The sequence below is a fragment of the Pundamilia nyererei genome, unplaced genomic scaffold, assembly GCF_000239375.1.
Source record: "Pundamilia nyererei isolate P.nyererei 1_Seehausen unplaced genomic scaffold, PunNye1.0 scaffold00087, whole genome shotgun sequence".
Classification (NCBI taxonomy): domain Eukaryota; kingdom Metazoa; phylum Chordata; class Actinopteri; order Cichliformes; family Cichlidae; genus Pundamilia; species Pundamilia nyererei.
Window position 1 is genome coordinate 2,585,699 of NW_005187488.1, and position 12,434 is coordinate 2,598,132.

Below are 12,434 nucleotides of genomic sequence, written 5' to 3' on the forward strand. Positions count from 1 at the left end.
GGATAACTATTTTTCAGAGCCTGACAGCCCAAAGTTTGTTTTTCTATTTGGCAGATAACTGATAAGATCGATTACTGATATTGTTATCCTTTACAGCTTGTAAATAGCAACCTGTCCGAAAGTTACAGTATCCCTGAGAGGTCAAACACACTGCAAGTAAAGAAAACAACAATAAGTAGAAAAGCACTTGTAGCTGACGCTGAAATGTTTGTGTGGGTTGCCATGACAACACCAAAGTGAATCTGAGATCGTTATTGTTTTCTATTTGTTTTCTTTATTTGCTTCTCATGCTTGTGTACATTTGCAGTAGGAAAAGATAATCTATGAATCCAGTGATATGTCCTTCTTATAAGAAATGTTTCTGTTAAAATATTATTGTGAAGTAGTCACTTCCTGTCAGTCGCGGGAACCGGAAGTTGAGAGAGACAAGCCAGAACGGTAACACGGCGGACTTTTCGGAATGTACAACTTTTCTACTACTGGGTTTCCAAGGCGTACATGATAAAAATCATTATGCTGTTATTTGTTTAACACTTGTGCACTTGTGAAAGGAAATAAGTGGCTGAGATGAATATCATATGTACTATTGATATTATTTTACTTGTTTCTAGTTTCCAAGGTGCTCTATGATTGTGAGAGGAATTAAAGAATTGTGGACATCAGTACGAAGCGTGGATTCTTTCGACCAGAGTAGAAACAGCACTGCAAAAAGCACGAACTACACAACAAAATCTGAATAAAACACTGGTGGAAATAGAAAACAACAAAAATCTCACAAAACACAATAGAAGTGTTTTGGGGGGACGATAGCATGGCAGGAGAGCTGAAGATTGCTGTAAAATCTACATCTGCTATGTGTAGATATGACATTTTCATAGTACCGGTAAGTCCAGAGTGCAAAAAAGGAACTGTGAATACTGTAAACACTGTCATCCTTAGATAAAAGCCAGAGGCTTCTCAAAAATCTAACCCGAATAAAAAGCAGTGTGCATGTGTGTGTTTTGCGTACCCACTACAATTCACTGATCCCCACAAATCTGCAAGAAAAATGCAGCTGAAACAGGTGGAGAGGAGGAAGTGATTAATCTACAGCCTTTAATGTTGAAAACCGACTCCTCTGTCAGTACTGCAGTGACTAAATTAGAAATTTTAGTCTATTTGAGTTTGTGTGTTTTCTGAAGACAAGAGTTCCTGTTTTACTGCCATGGTTGTGTTAATTTAACTGAAAAGTTGTTAGGAAAAAAATGCAAAAAGCAGATAAAACAAGACAGACAATGATGACGTGTATGTGTCCTGATATTCACAGCATAGAAAATAAACCAGTATATTTTATTTAACTGGGTTCAGTAACCTCTTTTTTGACACCGGGTGCCTCAGCATTGTAATGTCTGAAAAAAACATTCTGTGCATCTATATCTAAGGGATCACAAAGAAAATATTAAATGCTATGAATTTATTTCACAGTTGAATTTTGCTTTCATTATTAGCATTTTGTCTGTGTGGTGTGCTCAGTGTTCACTACACACCCTTTAACCTGAGCTGTGTGATTTGTTTTGTTTTTTCACAGGAAGCTGCCAAGCTCATACTTTAGCATTTCCTTTTAGTATACATCCACAATTAATCATTGTATTTATTCCCCTATTTACCAGTTTATGAGTGCTCGAAGGTAGAATTTCAGTAGATAATTCATGTCTGCCACTATCTGCTGATACTCCTACAAGCAGAATAACAAAGAGGTTTTCTGCAATGGTAAACATTTCCTTTTAATCTCCTTCTTTGTACTCAAAGGTCATTTGCATTCTCAACATGTTTATAAGTATTGTTAAACTTATCATTGTGTGACATATAAACCAAAGCCTATAACCATCTTACAGCAGCTATTGACATTTATCTGCTACCATAAACTTTGCTATCAACTTACTTACTTGCCTCATGCAAGTACTTTGTAGGATTCAGATTGTGTTCATGCTTTTACTACAAGTACATGTTTGTGCTTTTTGAATTAGTTTCACACTGACATGCAGTGTAACCTTTGGGAGGTCCATGCATATAGTACTACAGCTACCACTGACTGCAAATAAGCACTTGGAGTTTTAGCAGACTCATCTCCAAAACTACAAAGATGGAAATATTATATATTGATTGCAGAAAATGTTGAAATTTTAGTGCAGCAAAAATAATAGTTATAGAAAGCTATAGCTGTACACATAACCACCCTATAACAAGTAAAAATGAAATTCCAAATCATCCAAAAGGAAACACTTGTGTTGGACCTTTGGCAGAAAAGTAAATTTGTTGTGTAATTCATCTTGTTGGTGTTGAAGACAAAAAAAATAAATTAATCCTTAAGTACTTCTTTAAATTAATTGTTCAACAAGGAGGAATGAGTAACAACCCCAAAGCTGCTGTTTAAATCTGTATCACAACACAAAACAGTCTTGGAGTCCAAAACAAAAAGTCCACAGGTAACACTAGAGCCCATGAAATATCTCAGAATAAAATGTCCACAAAAGGCACTGGGGTCGAGAAAACAATTCAAAACAGAACGTCCACAAACGAGACTGGAGCTCCGGGAATGATTCAAAAACAGTTCAGGGGGCGACCCAGAGTCAAACGGCACAAAAGCCCAGGATGAAACAGTTCAGGGGACGGCCACAAGGAAAGTCGTGACAACTCAACATTTCGGGAGGCAGACCGCGGTGCCTGCAGCGGCAACGGAGCAGGTCTGGAGGCCGGCCGCACAGAAGGCAGGGGCGGCGACTGAGCAGGTCCGGAGGCCGGCCACAACAGCAATGATGTTCAGCCAGTGGCCTGAAAAGTGGCTGGTGATGTTGAGGAGCTGGACGTGTTTTGGACGGTGGCATGGGAACTGCAGGACCAGACGAGGCAGAACCAGATGAGGCAGAATCAGACAAGGCAGAATCAGACAAGGCAGAATCAGACGAGGCAGGAACAGATGAGGCAGGACCAGACGGCGGTGTGGCAGCCGCAGCTGATGGAGCAGGTGGCGCAGCAGGCAACGGCGTAGCTGCTAGTTGTGGAGCAAGTGGTGGCGCTGCAGGCGATGGCAGGGAAGCCGCAGATGATGGCTGAACAGACTCACCAGAGCTGTCAGCAGACACGAGGAGATGCTGGCCGAGCTCTCCAGAACCCCCAGCTGACTTGGCTTGATGCTGGCTGGGCTCTCCTGAACCCCCAGCGAGAACAGAAGATGGCTGAATGGGCCCCTCGGATCCTTCAGCAGAAATAGAAGATGGCTGGACGGGCCCCTCGGACCCTCCAGCGAAGGCAGAAACAGGACCAGCAGGTACAGGGTCCTCTGGTAGAGACGAAGCTGGTTGACGCTGTGCAGTGCAGCGGGTCTGCCCAGGCAGCAACAGCAGGATGCAGTCCTTAGCTGGCCGAATGAGCTCACTGGAGCTTCCACCAGAGGACAGCGGCGGCAGAGTTAACTCGCCCGAGCCTTCACCAGAGACCAATTGCTGAGACGGCCCAGTAGAGCTTCCAGGGAAATCAGGTTGCGCTGGCTTCATCATCTCCAGGGGTCCAGAGTCAGCTGAAACTCAGCCTCTGGGGAGGCCCTCGAGAGAGTAATAGTCTCTAAATTGGCCAGCTCTTGAAAGACAATTAAAGTCTTAGTGGGACTATTTCCCTCCTTCGAATGAGTGGGTGGAGATGGTGGCTGGATAGGCGGCTGAATTGACTGTTGAGCTGAAACCTGAGCCAATAACTGAACAACAGGCTGCACTAAAGGCTGACCTGCAAGCTGCGCTAGTGGCAGAGTTACGGGCAGAGCTAACAGCTGTAGTAGTGATTGTCGTGGAAGTTGAGTGGGTGGTTGCAGTGATGACGAAGCTAAGGGCTGCTGAGCTGGGGACTGAGCTGATGGCTGCTGGGCAGCTGACTGAGCTGCAGAAAGAGCTAATGAGTGGGCTACAGGCTGAGCAGGTGGCTGAAGCCCAGCAGGCTCTACTTTTTCCAGGGGTCCAGAGGTGGCAACAGTCACAAACTCAGCATCTGGGGAAGCCCTGGGGAGAATCTCTGTCTCTATGTAGCCTGACTGGGCCGAAAGGTCCACTAACTCTGCGTCAACTAACTCCAAACCTCCAGACTCTGAGCTCCCTGATTCGGGGTAGAAAACTTCTGAGTCCACTGACTCCGGGTCAAGATCTTCAAAGTCCATTGACTCAGAAATCAGAGTTGTTACATTAACTGACACAGGTTTAACAGTTTTTAAGCTCACGGGTTCTAAGCTAACTGTGGCTGAGCTAACAGTCTTGAATATAACGGAAAAGATCTCAGTCTTCTCAGTTTCAAAATCAAGAAAAGAAGGAACACCAGATTTCTTCTCAGAGAGTGGCAGCTTGGCAGCAAAACCAGTCTTAAAATTGCCAGTCAACATAGAAGAACTCCTCTGAACTTTCCTGATCTTAGTGAGTGAATTCGTTCTGATGGCAGAGTCTATTTTACTCACTGCGGCGTTCTGTGCTACTGGTCCAATAACAGCTGCCTCAGCTAAAGCCGCAGCAGAGAGTGGAGGTGTGGTGGGGTAATGATGGCAAGAGCACCGTCTCTCCCTTAAGGGATGACCGAGCGATTTGGCAATAAACATCGACGGGAAAACCGGCCTGAAGGGCAGCTGAATTTTCCTTGCCTGGACAGCCCATGCCAAACAGTTCAAAGCAGGACCTTGCTCTCAGATCCATTATTATTTTGTTTTAATCTTTTAATGTCCACAAAACTCACCGAACAGGGAGAGGAAGACAGGAAGTTGTCAAAAACACCAGCTGTATGTGCCGCTTGCAATTATATGCAATCCTTTAGCTGCATGAGTCTGCTGGGTCCATGCTGGTCGCATCGTACTGTGGGCAGACCGAGTGCAGAGAGTGAGGTGGACCCAGGAGCAGACACAGGCGAGGAGGCAGAACAGAACTTTGTATCAGCCACAATAAAGGCTCGCTTTTTGTTCAAAGGCAGACAAAAACAGCAGGGACAGTGGCGAACCTAAACTAAAACATAAACTGGAGAAACCAAGAACTGCGAAAACTACGACGACTGTGAACAAGACTTTGTGCTGGGACATGAAAGATAAGGATAAAAACATCAAGTACACCAGGGAAGACACATAGGATAACTGTTTGCCTTTCCTGGACTGCGCCGTGCGCATTGAAGAGAATGGAAATCTCAACATTGAAGTTTACCGGAAGCTCCCACACACGGACCAGTAACTCCTCTTTGACTCCCACCACCCTCTGGAACACAAACTTGGAGTAATCGGGACCCTACACCACCGGGCAGAGAATGTTCCCTCTAAGCCTAAAGGGAAAAACAAGGAACACACACATGTAAAGGAAGTGCTTAAAACTGGTTCATCCCAAAGACAAAACTCCTAAACACAAACTTAACAATGTAGTGTATGCTGTACAGTGCAGCAAGGAATGCCCAGACCTCTACATTGGAGAGACCAAATAGCCACTTCATAAACGTATCGCACAACATAGAAGAGCCACCTCCGCGGGACAAGACTCGGCGGTCCATCTGCATCTAAAGGACAAAGGTCACTCTTTCAAGGACACCAATGTTCACATTTTGGACAGAGAAGACAGATGGTTTGAAAGAGGAGTGAAAGAAGCCATTTATGTCCACTGTGAGCGACCATCTTTGAACAGAGGGGGTGGTTTACGACTTCAACTGTCTGCCATCTATAATCCAGTTTTGAGATCTCTTCCCAGACGCCTTAACGCCCACTCACATCCTGGGCCATCTGACCTCAGGAAATCACATGATAGGGTGGGGCTAGGTTTGACAATTAGCTTACCCGAAACCTTGGCTGATTGTGACCTACACCCATTTCACACCTTGGCTCATGTGATTAGGTAGAGGATCATTAGGGGGTCAATTTTCCCTCTCAGTGGGTTACTCCCACAGAGCTTAAATCTGGGACTCTCCACCATTTGACCTTAGAACTGAAGAAGCTTCTCAGATGAGAGGTGAAACGCCTTCAAGCAACTTAAAGAAGTCCAGACGCTTTTCTTTCCAAGCTCCTTAGACTACGATGACCTGGATGACTCAGAACCTTCACAGACAAAGTCTCAAGTGGTTTTCTTTGACTAAAAATTCAAGTCAACATGAAAGTGAAATTCATTAAGTAAAACCAAACACATTCAAGTAAATATTTAGAAAATATTACAAATTTCTCGTATTGACTTTATTTAGTATTAGTGAATAGGTTCAATCATAGATTATTGAACTTTTTTGGAAAACACAGCAATTTATATAAGGAAATTCATTCCAGCTGTCCAGCATAGTGGTGGTAGTATGATAGTCCAAGTGTCTGCTGCTTCAGGACTTGGATAACTTGGCATAACTGATGGAACCATGACTTCTCCTCTTGATCAGAAAATCACAAAGGAGGATGTCTGGCCATCAGTTGGCACCTTGAAGTTCAAGACAGCAGTAAAATGCAACAAGCAATACAACAACAGCAGCAACAAAGTAAAAAAAAAATCTTACACAGGTGGTTCTTACAGGAAAACCCTCAAATTTGGCTGCATTTAAACAATTCTGCAAAGAAGAGTGGGCCAGTGTTGTGTAACGCGTTCTTCCAAGTTGCTACCCTTGAAGAATTATCTGTACTCAATTTTTTCTGATAATAAAATTTGTGTACGCAAGTATGCCAAATATGCAAATCAGGAAGGGGGCAATAATTTTTCACAGCACTATGTTTAAGATGGCAAATGTTGCATAGAAGACAAAAAACAAGTTTGTAAGAGGCAGTCAAGGTGCTTATCAAAACTGACTGCCTGATCACAAGCAACATTTCTCACAGTTAGAAGAACTGAAAGCAAAATTGCACAGGCACAGATAAGAAGGACAGATACCTGGCTGCCATCCACTTCTTTATAACATTATTGCAGTCATGAAGGACACCTACATTCTCGGGTTTGAATGACAAGTACACCTTAATTAGTAAAAGAAACTGAAAGCAGATTCCCATCCACATTCTCAGTCTCTCAATCAGGAGACCATGATCAGCTGTGTCAAAGGCAGCAAAAAGATCCAACAGTACAAAAAGTATCCAACTGTTAAATGTTAGGATGACATATTGAAGCTTGAAACTCAGTTACCCAACATTTATGGCAGCACTATTGCTGAATGACCAAACTATGTTGTCATGCAGTTGTATAATGGCAACACAGCTGAAATAGAAAGGATAACTATTTTTCAGAGCCTGACAGCCCAAAGTTTGTTTTTCTATTTGGCAGATAACTGATAAGATCGATTACTGATATTGTTATCCTTTACAACTTGTAAATAGCAACCTGTCCAAAAGTTACAGTGTCCCTGAGAGGTCAAACACACTGCAAGTAAAGAAAACAACAGTAAGTAGAAAAGCACTGCAAAAAGCACGAACTACACAACAAAAGCTGAATAAAACACTGTGGAAATAGAAAAAAACAAAAATCTCACAAAACACAAAAGAAGTGTTTTTGGGGGGACGATAACATGGCAGGAGATGAAAGTGTTCTGATGAAAGTGTTGCTTAAAAATGCATAATCGTGAAATTATATAACTTTACAATATTAAATGTTTTATTTTTTTATATAATATAATCTTTCAACATCAATGTTAGTTTGATACTATATGAATATGTCAGTTGCCAGGGAGGCTGATGGGGCAGCTGAAAGTCATTGTGTAATCACGACTCTCTTTTCAGTGACACTGGGGTCTGGGCTGAGGTGTGTGTGTGGAGACATCTGGTAAGCTGGCAGGTCGTAAACTGGAAACGTAGGACCTGGAAACCAAACTCTGTTTTTACAGATAAATAGTTCACTAAAACCACGCTGAGCGTTTTAAATCCAAACTGGGATTCAAATATTCCATGAAGATAAGGCAGTTCGGAATGCAAACAGAGCCCAAGCCAGTACTATTAAGGTGAACCTAATAAAGACTTAACAAGAGAATGTATGCTGATTAATTTGTTAACAGGTTGAAATAAAATAAGTTGAGTATTTTTCTGGTAAGATTCAGTTTTACAGTTTTATGACATGATTTCATGAGCACTTGCTAGGTGTCCTTTGCTCTTTTACCTCCTTTATGGTTGTAGAAAACTTCTGATTGGAGAGAGCCTGAATATTTCGTGTCTGCGGTCATTCTGGGTCTCCATAAATAGATGTCCAGGCTCGCAGGATAGTGACAGTAAGCAACATTTTGTTGGGCATTCTTCTCCAGAAGTCTACATTTTTACAACTTTTTACACATTTTAAATGGGGTCTCTGAAGATGCTACTACTTATTATTCTAATTCCTGGCTTGGCATTGGGACAAGAAATTAAATCTACATTTTTGTCTAGGTGTGAGAAGTTTAAAGAGTAAGTGAGGTTTTTTTTTATTTACGATTTTAATACCAGGTGTAAAGAGAAAGTCAGCTTCAGCTTTAGATTATCAATATCTACCAATATCTTATCAATATCTAAATTATGATTGATTAATCAGTGAATATGTACATGTGCACTTGCATCTTTGCATGTTTGAGCAGTTTTGGCAAATGCAGCACTAACTGCATTTAAACTCATGAAGTGGCAAGGCTGATCTGCTTAACAGCAGGTCTGGCACTTAATGGCCAGTGAGTGATCTGATGTTCTGTGTCCAGTCAGCTGGTTTGCACATTGTTAATATCTAATAATAATGTATACAGTTGCACATACAGTACCTAGACATCATGATAATGTGTATTAAGTCAATGGAGATATGAACTGCATGCTATCCTTTTGTGATATTTGAAATTTCCTTTAAAAAAAAGATTGTGCATCACTAAAAAACGTGAGATCACCAAGTTCACATTCAGTGTCCACGGTCTAACCCCATGGCAATTTCTCTGCTATAATATTCTTTCAATAATATCTTTAATGATTTGATTTTGTTGTCACCAGTTTTTATTTTGTTAGTTACTTTTTTTTAATCAAATATTTAAGAGCTATGTCAGTGTTTTACACTATTTAGCATTTCTTTAAATCCAAATACACCTAAACATTAACAAACTTTATTTAATTTTCAGATATGACTGTCAAAAGGTATGGGATGCCTTTGAGCAGGCCCATGTGAAAAAGGATCCATGTAACGTTCCAATGGAAGCTTATGATCCCCTCATTGCTGCGGTCCCCTTCAAACCTCCGTGCGACAAAGTAATAATCAACGATTACACCCATTTCAATCATCCCATCTGCCACAATCATGGACGATTTGTTTAACAATCCAAAAATATCTGTGTTTGTGGGTTAGGCGATGTTCTGGAGCGATACAGAGCCTGTGGTCCGACATTTAACGGCGAGTAGAGATTGTTTTGTCGCTTTGTTAAACAGTCCATTGAGATCGGTCCTAGATGGTCTGATGTGGTGTGGAAAGGAGGGCAAAAACGGTAACGCTCTCAACGCAGTAGATAAGAACCACAGTTTATTATTTGAACAGTACAAAAACTACACAGTGGCAAGAGAGCACCGACAGTTGTTTATATAAATCATGCTAGAATCTAAAAATATAGGTAATTTGTCGTGCAAGACATGATTTGTTATTTGTTTGGCCTGTTGTTACATTTACATACCAACAACAAGCCAAGTCATGTCAAGGTTTCTGAGCCCTCAGTTCTTAAACTTGTCACATTTAGACTACACTCACAAACAGATCAGATAAACAGTTAATCCAGTAATTAAATAATCAGTTGATAGTAATATAAATTCAAGGTATTTACACCAAAATAAAAGTTGTTTTTAACTTTTGGTTTTAGTGCAAATTCAACAAACATATATTATGTAGACAAGCACCATTTATCAAATATATTTTTAAAAATGAGTTATCTTCATGATAGAAATTGTGTTTCTATTAAATTATTTTTTATTTTGGGGATTCAGAATTTGGGTTTAAGGATCAATAAACAGATATTGCTATGTAAAACTATTAATATCATCTTTCTATTTTATTTTATTTTATTTTATTACATTGTTGCCAGTAGCATTTTCCAACCTACTATAATATTCATGTGTGCATTTGCAAAAACCAACCAGTCTAAAAACTACTAATTGCTGAAAAGACCTGACAGAAGTGATTTTACATTACAGTTACTCAGAGCAAACTCTGTAATGATTTTGAGTTGTTATGAGCAAAATTCTTTTTGCTGTGGCTGCTCTGGCTAAGCAGCTGAGGGTGGAAAGCTAGGGCTCACCATACATGAGGCACTTTTTATTTTTTATTTTCTGTCCACTGTGGTTGTCATGTTGTGAGATTTCTTTCTCTCTCTTTTTTGGGGGGGGGGTGGTATTTTATTTGAAGATCTCACCAAAATAAATATGCACATTGTTGTCATAGATACCTTCCCTACGCTGTGTGAAACAAAGGACAAGTGTACAAAACAGCTGTTTGCCTCAATTTCAGACAGTGCCTCTGCTCAAGTAAGTTTTCAACATGAACTTGCTCGCTTTTCTTTCTCTCTTCTAAACGGAATAGTACTGAGGTCATGCATTGGTTAAAATAACACACAAAGAAAAGAAATGTTCACGCTGTCTCGTTCTCTGTCAATGAAGCTTTGTGTCGGTCTCCATGGTGCACTCTCCTCAGTGAGCAGCAGCCCACATATTCAAAGGAGCCCTGAGATTAATAGTTATGCATTTATATTGTTAAATGGAATATCACAAAAAAATTATTCAGGCCCCTAATAGGGATGCTGGACTGTGTATAATCACTGCAGGGATTTGAGTTTAATTAATTTGTAAAGATGCTTTAATTATGGGACATATGGTGCAAATGCAAGTACCACATAGCTTTAAATAAAGTAGCTGTTGACTTTGGCATGAATTCAGAGAGCACACAAATACCATCAAGTAAGGAAAAGATAAAGTTGAGTGAGAGAATGAATTAAATCTTTTTATAAGTGAAATGCTGCTTTTTACTGGATTACACCGCTGCTACTAAGCAGTGACCCCTCCCAAGACTAGTGAGGGCTTGTATTGTCATGCTTGGAATTTGTTACATTTGCCTCCCAAATCTACTGGGAAAATCTTTAGAAAGCAGTATAACTTGTTTTGCTCCTGTGTTGTTGATTTTGTTGTTTGTTAAAGAGTTTACAGACTAGTAAAGCCTTGGCGAACTTAAAGGTGAACTAGAAGAAATTATTGGAAAAGTTGCCACAGTCACATTAAAAATGACATCTGTGAAATTATTACAACATTTAGACAGTAAAATAATTTTAAATACAACATTGCATCATAATGGTAAAACCTCAGTGATATGTTGCAGCCTCAAACCTCCTGTTATGAATATAATGATGTTCACATAATATTAATCTGTGGAGTAAGAAGTGCACTCATTTCTCAGAATAAGGGACTGTATATATGTCCCATGCTCCATTATCACATCAATAGTGACTTCTTCATGATTGATAAACCTCACTTTACAGTATACCACAAATACCTAACAGTAAATTCAGGAAAAAAATATTGTGTTATTTTTTTGTTTTTAGTTTTCTTTAACAAGATGAGTATTTCTTCTAAATCCCCTTTGTGTGCTTATAGTTTGCAAAAGACGCCTGTGGTGATGTCACGGCAATGCTAAATGGATCGAGCGACAAACCATTCGATCCTGAAAGGTAGGACTGCTTCTGCTTCTCTAATACTTCTATGACTTTTAGTGAGAAAACTAAGAAATGTATTTTCTCTTAATGGTAATTAGAGCCACTAACATAACATTGGCACACACACTTAGTTGAAATCTAAGTTATGTCATGGCTTTGCTATGAACTGTACTTAGTTCTTCATTTGTAAACTTATTTTTTCGTATTTGTTTTAAATGACAAAGTGCAAAAAAATCCATTTCATGTCTCCCTTGTCATTGCAGATCATAAAAAGTGCTATTAAAAACAGTTATTATTGACTTTTGTTGCATAAGGTCAAAGGTTGTTGTAAAAATATGTTCTTGGTCTACAAACCAATACAGGTTTAAATTATTGTGTCTTCACTAGAACTGTAGTTCTGGTGAACAATTGGTCGTCCAGCAGTTGAGCATGAGCCTCAATCTCTGGGCGACCGATTTTGAGTGAAAGGCAGTTGCACAGGTTGCTGCTTTGAAAATGGCAACTAGCAGGAAGCGGTCACAGACCTGGCCCTCATCTGCAGAGCCTGCAAGTTTATTGTAGATGGTCATAATACATCTGGTTGTGGTTTTATTTATTTATTTTTTCATCTCTTCAGTATTTTTGCAAGGATTGAGGTGCCGTTGTTTGAATACCCTAGGATCAAAAGGCTGAATGTAGTTATGGTCATAGCGGATAACGCCAAGTAAGATTTTATCTTTTTACACAAATCTGTCATCACAATTCTCACCTTTATTTTTTGGATTTAAATCATTTAAATCAGTGAAGCATGAATATTTTAAAACTGAGCCTAC